The 12,269-nt window shown below is 38.7% G+C and overlaps 1 long non-coding RNA gene across 1 annotated transcript; it reads left to right on the forward strand.

Moving 5' to 3' along the window:
• Positions 1–354: 354 nt before the first annotated feature.
• Positions 355–11,266, forward strand: LOC147753776 (uncharacterized). Its single transcript, XR_015316131.1, has 2 exons — positions 355–569; positions 5,591–11,266. It is a non-coding gene; the product is annotated as an uncharacterized LOC147753776 (long non-coding RNA).
• The last annotated feature ends 1,003 nt before the right edge of the window (positions 11,267–12,269 follow it).

The raw sequence follows: 12,269 nt of genomic DNA on the forward strand, positions 1-12,269 counted from the left end.
ACGCACGCGTACTTCTGTACGATTGCCGTTTCTCAATGAGATTCTAGTCGTAACGGCTCTATTAGGGTGTATCTGAATCTTGCTGGCAGATAAACTAGGGACCCTAAATATTCGGTTTTTATCGAAAAAAAATATTCAACGTAACAAATGTGGGATATATGTCGCGCATCATGCCAATATGCTCACGGTCAAATTATGTATTTTGGACAAATACGCTAAAAAACTAAACTAGGTTTAGCATATCATGCACCTGTGTTTTGGGTTTGACTTGTAAAATTGACGTTGATCACCGCAGTGATCTGATGGGACGACAGGATACCTTCGTCGCATAGAATCTAGCTCTCGTATGACTTATTCCATTAACAGGAAGTATTCATGGCCTTAACTGAGATTCTGTTGTCCTTCGAAATCGACAACGATGCAAAGCCTGTCAACACGCCAAAGTTCAGAATACTCAAGCACCGTCATGTATAGATCGGTCTCTCCTAGAGAGGTATATATCGATATACTTGCGATATCGGATGATGTGATATTCTCTGAAAGAATAAAGTTTGCATCCTTGTTAGCATGTGAGTATATTTATTTTGCACAAAGGTCTTTTTCGTTGAGAATACGCCACATTCAAAGTGAATTTGATAATATCACCTAAAAACACCTGCCAAAAGTACGACCAGCTAGGTGTAAGCGTACTGGACTTCTGATATAGGCACATCGCGGTTATTGCATTGCATTCGATTGATGACAGGTCCGCGGCAAAATGAGATAGATCTCAATGTTTTCAACGGTATCGTGACTAACGGCCGCAGGCGCAGCTGTCGGCAGCTATACTTACAAACGTATTGTATCACATTTGATAACTTTTCATTTATAGGCTTCTCCGTCTGAAACCATTCTTACCGACTTGGTCGATCTCGGCAAATACTATTACTAAACATTTGAGTTCCCACTGTTGACAGAGGCAGAAATATAAAACTATGTGTAGCGAGGCCCTTCACACAAGACATTTGAAGAGCCACTTAAACCTATGACTATGAAAAGTTGTCAAGTTATCCAATCGGACAGTATGTGCAACGGTCAAGGAAGTGCGTAAACGATGTTTGTCACAGTAAATTACAACCGATGAAGGTATGATCTGATCGAATAAGTGGAACCCCAGATCACAAGTGGTCTGTCAGAAAATGTCAGTATAAATTGCATTAGTTTCGACCTTCGAACGAAAAGGTTAGCGCCAAAAATGGTTAATTTATGGTCATCATAATTCAGGGGAAATAGCCTTGTCCTTTACCTAGATCTATAATATGTTCTATCTAATGGCGTGTGGCATTACGCAACATAATTCGAAGCTCGCCAACAATTGACTTTACCCTTTTGAAGGCGAATTCGTTTTTCAGCTTTGTTGGACTATCCAATGCATCTTTAACGTTTTATGCACTAGTGAAGTAATCACAAGATTCAGTACTCACGTCAAATTGTATGACTAACCTTTGACATTAAAAAATGTTCTCATTAATTTGAACGAAAACATTTATTATCGTACTTAACTCATGGGTACTGTCTGATTACTTCAGATATCTGAAGAATTCAAATAAATGCTGAACCGCCATACCAGCTGTTACGATACAAGCGATACCGCGCCCAATGAATATTCAGACCTATTTTTAAATGAATTGATAACGTGTATTTGAGCAAACGTCTTAGCTCGTTTATCCCGCTTACTCCCATTCAAGTCGCCGGCGCTATCTTCAAAAACTTCACCACCAGTTATACATCACAGCTGGTAGCTTAGATGAGCGAGATGGCGAAATAAAATGGATGATCTTTTATGATGTACACGTGAACATAGCTCAAAATTGGTCAACAGATGGAGCGCCGCAATGTGCCTCAAGCGCTAATTTCTAATTTTGAGCATATATACCCCATAAGTGTTCAGTGGTAAATATGAGTAAGGCTAGCTTGTCAAAAGCAAATGCTTTTTCTAATTTTCGGCGCTATGTCTCTCTATCCACTATTTTTTACAAGATGGGAATACTTTTTGCAGTTATCTCAATTCGCATATATATATATAGAGAGAGAGAGAAAGGGAGACTACTGGTTTTCTTGAAGATGAATGAGAATGCCATTAAGGTATATAAATTAAACTTTATTTAACTTGGCTTAGTTTTAATTTAAAAATTTCAGACTGCTTACTCATGTTAATGCTGTGTCGTAATGCGGGTGGTCTATTGTAAAACCCTGACTAAGAACTGCACCCCCCCCCCCCCGTTCTGGCTTAACCTTGCCTGGATGCGGCGGCCTCAGATCAGACTCCTTGTGACTTTATCGTTAGCCCACTAACACGATCTTCCTTAGAAAGATTCTATGAACTTTTCCCTGTCGACCTTAACGCATTCCACAAATTTGAACCGGAGAGCTCCCTGGAATTTTGAACAACGTGTCGATGATTTTGTTTACTTGACCAGGATTCTTGTCTTATCTATTATGCATTAAATGTAAAACAGCCTCCGGTGCAAAGCCTTTCGAAAATATAATAATAAAATCGTTCTATTCGTCGTTCAGATGAAAAAAGCTTACTCGCATGCAAGCCATACACCATTACTGTCGCAGTCTTGAAGCTTTCTCGGAGTTCCAAAGCTACATTAATAAAATAAACATGATTTGGTTGCTGCAAGCAGCCTGACGGCCCTTTGACCTATAACAAACAAAGTTTTCGATTGAAATGTCGTTGTGGCTCAGGTTCTCTGTCAAAGTCCGGAAAGCTAAACTCTGGGAAAGATCTAGAACTGGCTACTTTTGTGGAGGGCGGCAATTTTTGATTAGCTGACCGCCATATACATATGGAATATCTTCGCCGAAAAGCTTTGCCTTTCCGCCTAGAGATAACTAGGTATGTGTCTAGATGGAATAGATGGTCAGCCAAAGCACACGCCACGTACTGGCTCGTGTCGACAGACTGAGTTTAAGATGGGGTATTCCTTCGTTGAATTCATATTCGACTATCTGCCATCTTCTTTCGAACTGACATACGTCGGCGTCTAGCCAGTAGTAGCATTGGTCTGCATTGCAGTCGGGAAAGAGATGGTCAAAGTTTACCAAACGTGTTTTGTAACTAATAGCCTACTATTATGCAGAAAGATTCATTCTTTGAATGCCACGTCTTACTGTTTAGGTCGTTTTACTGCTTACTCCGTTCTGCATCGACAAGCATTCGAAATGTAAGGCAAACATGTAAACAGAAGCGGTAATCTAGAATAGTAATCAAACCCGTACCAGAGTGTGTGCATTTAAATCTTCGCCATAATTCAAGACCAAATCAATGTAAAATGTATGATTACCAAATTGTTAGCGGTATACCCAACAGTATTAACGACCCTATGCGATTTATATGTTAAACACTAATATTCTAATACAAGAGAAATCAGCCATGTTACGTATATTAGTAGTTATTGATGAATTTAAGTCAACGTGCTACATTACCGTAAGCTTTATGACGTATTCTCACAGCTGCGATCTGACCGCTCGAGGGAGGCCACTTAACGATACGATTGGACAATTGTGAGATTTCCAACTGGCAAATATGGTATACAGTTTAAGCTTTTCATCAATACACTTACCTAAAACGGTCACACTGGAAGCGTCGTGATCTAGCTGGCTTATGCATGTCTTCTTGGATGCGTTATCATGGTCAACATGAACATCTGGCTATCACTAACAACTTAAATTTCAGCACTGACAAATGGTTACCACACCGCTTCATAGCTCTCTTGGGTAAAAACCAAACTGAGAATGAAGTACAACTACTCTAAGCTTACGGGATCGAAGTCCGCGATCTAATAGATAGGTTTATGAAAAGACGTATCGATCTTTACTGCTTTAGTTATAATTCGGTAGGTAATAATGCTAAAAGAAAATCTGCATACATTGTACACAGATTCTTTAGCGCTTTTTTAAAAAGTGAACTTTTGGTAGCTCAACTAACAAGACGTTTGTAAGGCAGGGATTATATTGCTGCTTCGCATTTTGTGCGAGTAGCCGTTGACAGCCTGTAGTGGGAGCATTGGTTGTCGTTAGGAAACCGCCGCAGCGATCAGGTCCGCTCGTACCTGCCTCATAAAGACACCTATTGATGTCTGACAATAGCTAACGACGGTCAACCTTGGCACTTCATCGACTCAAAATGGGCAAGAAAAAGGAAACAGGCAATTTATAGGATTTTCTGAATACGGAAGTTCCTTTCGTTGGACCTTGATTCATCTTTAGTTGTTGACAGAATGTTTTGTAGTATGTGCATGGACGGATACAGATTCTGCTGGAGACCTACGAGTCCCTCTAGGAAGAGTAAAGGGAGAAGTTCCAAATCAAAAGTTACGAACTTATTTTCGATTTTTTTTATCGAACAATCCGCATTGCATGTGCTTAGAAAAAAAAGTTGCATGTTTTAATGTTGTGACAATCCGCATTTGCTTCTTCGAAGACTGATTACCGTTATAATTGTATATTAGCACATAAGATAGCATCAAAGCTAAGGTAACGTCTATTACTTGATGGATCGCAGCTGACATATTACAATTATTTTTAAACAATATCTGTTTTCGAATCTTAGAGCCTTTGAAAACATTGGGTCCTGACATTGGGAAATGTTTTCGATAAAAACAAGAGTACGCCTATTTTGTCATCGTTTAGAATCATTAACGAGTAGAAGAATAACAGATGTCTTAAATAGGATAAGCGTCGTATTACTAAATCTGCTAGCACTAACTTGTAATTAATGTGGATACCCTACAAAGTCGCCTCGGGCTTCTCTTAAAAACTATTTGCAATATAAGAACGTACAATGCAATTAGGAGTAGGGGTCAGGTTTACCTGTCAGTGAAATTTTTAACATCGTTGCCGTTTTTAACTACATAATTATTACATATGAGGGATGATTCATGCGCTAGTTAATCTTAAATTCCCTGTACCCCTATATGAAGAATCAAATGACTAAAATTCGATAAATCGTATTGATGGTTATTTTTCATTAATTATGTATGTGTCTTACGCCAGTATAACTTAGGACACGAACTGGTTGGCACAGAGAATTGTAAACCTTGTTCAATACAGCGAATCAATCAAGGTATATGCGCTTAATAGGTAAGATAGAAATCGAATTAAGAGTGTAGTTTAGAGTCTGCTCGGATGTATGCCCCTTGCGCCAACGTATCAGCTTTTATTGTAAAAAGCTATAGTAGTAACTCAGGTGTGCGCAACCAACTCAACCAGCAATTTCTTGATTTTATAGACTCTATGAGTATAAGTATGATTGAGTAACAGGCGCGTTCGCCATTGTCCAGTGCCCTTGTACATCACTTGTCCTTTGTCGTTTCATTTCACTTCGAACAGTCCTACATATATACAGTTACATATGCATACTTGTATTCACATTGGTACCAACTACGAGGGTGTCTGAAATCGTACGTGCATCTTTCTTATCAAAATGTGAATTTGAAAGTGAACACTGAAATATATATCATATTTGCCTTCGTTATCGACAATGACCTTGTGGCGCTCATCGAAAGGTATCACAGCGGTATCTAAACGATGGGGTGTTTAGAGGCTTCAGGTAAAAATTGTAACAACTAGTTGCTACCTAAGTTGCCGTCCGCACAGCGACAAGCGAATTTTGGTCAAAGTTCGGAGTCATGGCGACGCTCTGATGCACGGGAAGTGCTGCACGTATGAGATCAGCGGGCAGGCGAAGGAGATATGAAAACTTGACTTGCCCATATCGACTCAAAACAAACAGTAGCAGAAGGTGGCTTCATCAACCAACCGAGCGAGCGACTGAGTAGGTTCCCAACACACGGACCTAGTGGACAAAGAGACATAAGGACCGCTCAGCGACCCACTTCATAGGTTGAGGTATCAAGGCAACTTGAAAAGTCAGCTGAACTTAGCCGTTGGCAGAAACAGGAGCGAGCGTGTTTAGTTCTTGTAGAAGTCGAAAAACGACGATTAAATCTCATGTCTTTCCGTTTTTATTGCCCGTCTAACTAATTACTGTGTAGTAATTGCTTGTTAACATTTCCGATTTTCGATGATAACTATTCAGTAGTTGAAGTGAAAATCAAAACATGACGTGGTGCTTTAACTCAATGTCTTCGAATAGAAATTGATGACATATTAGCCAGAATCACGAGCATGACCCACCATCCGATGCGTCGCAGGCACCTCCTGTAGCTCAGGTTACCCCGGTCATAGTACAGATCACAGCCTTATTAATACATTAGGTCCAAGATCCTCAAATAGCTGTAGTGGCTTCTGAGGCTAATAGGTCATCTACTACATAAATGGGAAAGGATTTCGATACTAATAAGAAAGTATTTTTAGATTCCTGTACTTGTTGAAAATATGGTCTGTTGAGGAACCGCTGCAGTAAACTAGCAGAAGTCCATCATTGTCGCGATTCGATTCGGCCTTCAGATTCGCACAGATCAGTGAGTTGTACCTATCGAGTATAATATTTGTTTACGTAATATAGGCATGTAAGTGTATCGCATGTAGAACATCGATTGGCCGATTCTGAAATCGTCAGGTCACCATTTAAGTAAGCCCTCCACCGGAAAAGCATCGGCGAGTTTAACTGCCACCAACATAGGAAATCGCTAAACCACTGAGAGAGGAGTTTCGGGCTTAAAACCAGTTATATATTCGTTTAATGAAGGTCAAAAAATGTAAGCGCTCGTCTGATTCTTAGAAAAATGTTTATACGTATTGGAACATTGTAATCGTTGGTTCATTAGGGATATTTGCTAAAACTTATATTTCTGTAGTTTGCTATATATATATATATATATATATATATAGGTTTTTTGAAGCTTGATATACCTGTGAAGTGTGTGTAAGCTGAATCATAAATTTCGGTGCATTTTAACGAAGGACAACATTATCGACGGTTAATGTTACTGTATTTGTCAGTAATTTTTTTCTTAACCATTGAAGGACTCCTGGCACACGCTGCAGACTGCAACGAGATTGACCTCGTAGTTCTCTTCTCCAATGTATGTGATTTAGTCTGATCAGAGGATTTTAGCAGGAATTAGCACCAGCAATTTCAACCCTAGCTCCCTCTCGTTCAAGCGGCTAATTTAAATAAACCGTTAAAAACAAACCGTGTGTCTGTGGTCATCGTCACTCAGTCTACTGATATTCTAATCGCAGATAAGCAATATTTATCCTTTCTCTTATAGGAGCGTTAAGCCAGCACCAACCATTGGATTTTATTATACTTCACACAAACGCTGATAACGTCATAAAGATTCAATAGTTACTCAACTTTCTGACAATTGCGAGTGCTTATCCATTGCCAGCTTATATGCAATCAAACCTCAAAACCACTGTAGCAGAACAAAGAAAAAATATATTTTCATCTTTTGCTCATGCGAAAAATATTTCCGTTAGGCTATTTTTTTTTACATATATAAAGACATTACTATGCATTGACTTTATATACTTATAGTGGATTGCTCATTATTATTGATCCGTTAGGCCGCTGTGTTGCACGCCTTTTTATACTAACTTCATCCATTATAATCACTTTATGCGGACTAATTTTGAAAAGGCTCTTATACGTGCGCCAAGTCTTCATATCAGTATCTGAAGTGGGCCTTTATTAAAGCATTCGCGTAAATTTTATATGTACGGTGCACAGCTACGCAAGCAAAGGCTTCTGGCCCAAAGATAAGTGCTTTAGGCACTCGTTAGCTTTCGTCTTATATATAATCAATTGTAGTTACAAACGCCGCATGCGTAAATATTGTGCCAAAGTTCATACTTCAGTCATACCTTGCATTGTTTTTCATTTCGCATTTGCAGATGCGCGAAATTGACTAGCTAGTTGACTTTGTGGTTTGTTCTCAATTTATATGAATTTATTGTGGATCTATTGTTGTTGAAGTTATTCTGAACAATAGTAGAGGAAGGAAATTAGAAAAATACGCAAAAAACACACTTGAAAAGAGATACAAATGGACATGTCACAACTAGTATTGCATCGGATGGCTAGGCTCCAGCATAAAATTGGTCTATTTCAAAGTTCGACCCGGGTATCATATACTTCTAAGTTCAGTCGGACACTTGCTGTCGTGTTATACATTTTTTTCAAATTGGTTTTCGCAATTATTATCCATAGAAATACTCTGTTCTTTTGAGACTTCGCATTTACCTAGTGTTTCTCTTTCTGTTTGGCCATGTTGGCTCCGAATACGGCTCCTATAATTTGTGATTACAATAAAACTCCTGCAGCAAGCGGCTCTGATGATAAGCGCGCTACCTTGAGATCTCTCTGGGTCCCACAGCAGAGTGATGATTCTCTACGTGGCTTTCGAATAAGTATACAGAGCGGTGAATTGCCTAAGTTTGTAGATTCTGGTCTGACAAGTTCCTAATAAATTCCACTAATTTCCTCGAATTCAGTATGCCGACATAAATGAGCATATGAGGACTACTTTAAAAATAAAGTAACATCTTAAGCAATTATGTCGCAGACAAGCTTACAGCCACGTAAGTCTATTCGTGTATATGCAAGAAGACTAACATAATTTTTTGTAGATACTATTGCAACTGCTCTGACTGCTCCATATACAGATTCGGTGTCTTCCGAGTCGACAGACTACTAAAGTTTGTAACGCTTTGCTCAGATAACGTGGTGCACTGTCGTACAGAAAAATCCCCCACCGATAAGACAAGAGAACAGCCGTGGTCTCCGGCCACCCAAAATAGTCACGGTTACATTGGCCGTGTGTTGTTCCACCCCAGCGCCGAAAGTCGCCCGCTCATGCTGCAATGAAGAATCTTTTGTCAAGGTTGGACGTCAGCTGATCAAGCATTTTTCAAAATGTATAAATAAACGTTATCATATTACTATTAGAATTTTAGGATGTTAACATGTATCTATAGAAGAAAACTTTAAATTTGTAATTACGCCGCTTTGTTTAATTGTGAATTAAATTTTTTGGACATTCCGGAAACACCTGTGGCACAGAATCAATAGGGAGACCAAACAAAATACATTCGTTAACCCTTTGCGAAGCTCATCGACTCTGTGATTGAAAAGAGACTGTGTGCGTAGCATATAAAAATATATATTTCTCAAGTTTACTTGGTTCCCCTATAACTGGTTTCTGTTAATTTAAGAGTTTATGACTTGTTACTTTATGCCGTAAGCATTTATCTAGCTGTTACGGCGAGAAAATGGGTATTCGATATGTACATTGTGCGGACGTGTTAAGTGTCCTGCGTTCTCATGCGTGAGCTTTCTAAGTCTTGACGTATCTTTTAACGGAGGGTTTCTAGTGCCATTAGAACTGTCACCGTCACGTCTTAATATAGGTTCGTTCTAAAGCTCAAAAATGTATGGGTTTTTCGATTGATGACCCACTAGCCCAGAGTAGCACAATCACATGCATCCACTTCCCCTCACTTATTTTCATGTTGACTTTGTTTTAGTCTGATTAGGCTGATCAACCGTTTTTTTACGGTGGCAACGCATAACAACGACTATTTACACGTCCAGGGTTTTCTTCAGCGCTATAAAAGTTGTAACGGAAATCCAAAGAAAAAAAACAAAAATAAGTTATAAATCCACTTCTTAAATAACAGTGAACATGCGGTTATAAACTGAAAAAGCAGGTCAGCATGCTGTGATTTCAATGCCAAATGCCATAAAAGCTTCGGTTTTTGTTGCACTGAAATTGCATGAGCTCATTTTGTCATCAGGTAGAAATGTCAATGCAGAACAATCGCATCTTCAGTCTCTTGAATACGCCGAATGCTGTTTTTTGCTGTTGTACAGGATGTATACTTTATAATGGTAAATCACAAGCATCATTTAAGGTAGTCAGATATCTCCGAATAGGATGGGAGTAACTCAAGGTGAGACTGCAATGTTTCAGACGAAAATGTCATTCAGTGCCATTTTGACTAGGAGTATTCGACCGCTTATATTAATTCTGCGTCAGCTAATATCCTAAAATTAAAATAGCTGATAGCTGTCGTTTTTGTTTATCCACGAGTTTGAGCGCGTGTACCAACCGGACGAGCCAGCCACAGACAGGAAAATGTAACTGTGAATTTGCAAAGAAGACTTGTCTACGAATGACTATATAGTCTTCATGTCACTGAATAACAGCCTATAATGAACAAGAGTTAACTTCTCAACGTTCGAATATGAAAACGAAGGTTTAACAAGCTATCGTGTCTTGCGACACTGGCATACTCCGATATAGATATATAAATGTAAGCTCTGTTTAAGGTCTTTATTAGTTATTACGTATACGCTTTTACAGAAATATATATGCACATTTCTAACTGTTTATACCTCAACGCCAGGTCCCAAGCTGCGCTGTCGACGCAAATTATTTATGCCGGTATGCTTACTGGGCGTTCGAAGGTGGTCTGCAATTATGCCATACGCCTAACTTCGTCAAGTTAGTGCGAGACAGTGCGTGCCGTTTGATGAAAGACTTAAAGGCAATATTGGGCATAAAACTAGAAACATAGGGAGTACGCATGCGCTCATTTTCGGTATGTCCTATATTGGATAGTAATATAGATAGCAATAGCTGCGAAAATTGTTGATTATTGAGTAATAGTCGAAACTGCCGATGTAATGAAGTCACACATGTTTTTGAAGAACTAACCTTGAAGTAAAAGGATTGCTATATTTGATATCGTGATACTGCCATCGTTGATTTAGTAGGCTAATGAACACCGACGAATGACTCTCACCGGACTGAATAGACCGGAGCAATAGTTTCAAGCTAAAAAATTTAATTTCGCATTCAAAAAAATGTCTCTAGATATATCTTTTTCTTTTGTTATTCGTCGATCACGACATAATTATGAAGAGAAATCTTTTGCTTTGGACAATATGCAGCTATGAAGTCTTAACGAATACATTTGATGCTCAGCGGTGGCTCCTCATTACAAAGAGTACTTCTGTATACATTTTAGTTATTAGTAAATTATCATCAGCAGGATATAGTCTCGATAAATCTGCGAGCAAGTGAGAAATTCTATGAATCTTGTCTTTTTTGTTCTTATAGTGACAGTAACTAAAGTCGTGGAAAACAACCTTGGAAAGAAAATTGGCCAGCAATAACACTAAACGGTACTACCACACGACCCCGGGGTTGGTGCCAGGATTACAAGGCGTGAAATGAATGCTAACACTCCGAAAAAGCAAACGTTTGTAACTCAAACGTACTTTTATGTGGAATGTCACCTATAATACCTACTCGTAACACGCTTCTAAAGTACTAACACGGTTGTTAAGGATGTGTAACGGACCACGTCTATTACGATACTCAGCTTTTATGATTTTCTGTATTTCGCTGCACTGCGTGCTCCTTACATCTAGTAAACGTTCAAATACATTTTAATAATTAGCACTAACAACGTTACGCAAAATAGAATTAGTGTAGAAAATTAATTCATTCACTAACTCTGAACGGAAACTCTTTAACATTTTGAATGGCTCTGTACGAAGTTATAGCCTCTAACAAGGGAAAAGGATTAGCTTGAAGCGGTTATCAAAATGATGCTTCATTTACGCAGATTCATTCAGTAGTTTCGACGTTTTAGAAAACAAAATGGTACGACAAACAAACTGGGTTCTCCCATTTCTCCTTTTCATTATTCGCAAATGTAGCCCGTTAGCAAAATAGATTACCCCTAAATTTTACCAGTAAAAATGAATTTCCATCAATCGCTTTCAAACAATCCAGTCGTCAAAATGAATCGAGGCCAAAGAGCGAAGCTGTTAGCAAACATGCGCCCGTAAGCTGCAGGCTATTATTAAATACACGTCACGGCCTCATGATCCAATATACATCAAATGGTTAGATCACCTGTATCGATAATAGCGAGCGACGCCTGAATTATATATAATCGATCAGCACTAAATATGGTAAGGTGCTTAGTTATCTTAAACGTAGCGTTGGCAAACAATAGATATAGTTAGGTAAATAATACGCATAACAAAAATGATAATTTGTTCTCCCTTGCATTAATTCCATAGTTACCCAACTTCCATGAGATCTGAACTGGCGCTATTTCTGCCTATTTCTGTAACTGTAAATATAATGAGTATTATAACGTTTATAACGTGGCATATGTTTATTTTAGTGAGGCTATTTCTTTGCATGATCGTTCATGGTGTACGGTGCTTCTAATGCACTAAAAAAAATAATTACTAAAAAGAAATGAATAAACAAAAATCATGTCTAGTAATT

Source organism: Varroa jacobsoni, unplaced genomic scaffold (assembly GCF_002532875.2).
Source record: "Varroa jacobsoni isolate VJ856 unplaced genomic scaffold, vjacob_1.0 scaffold_234, whole genome shotgun sequence".
NCBI classification, from domain to species: Eukaryota; Metazoa; Arthropoda; class Arachnida; order Mesostigmata; family Varroidae; genus Varroa; species Varroa jacobsoni.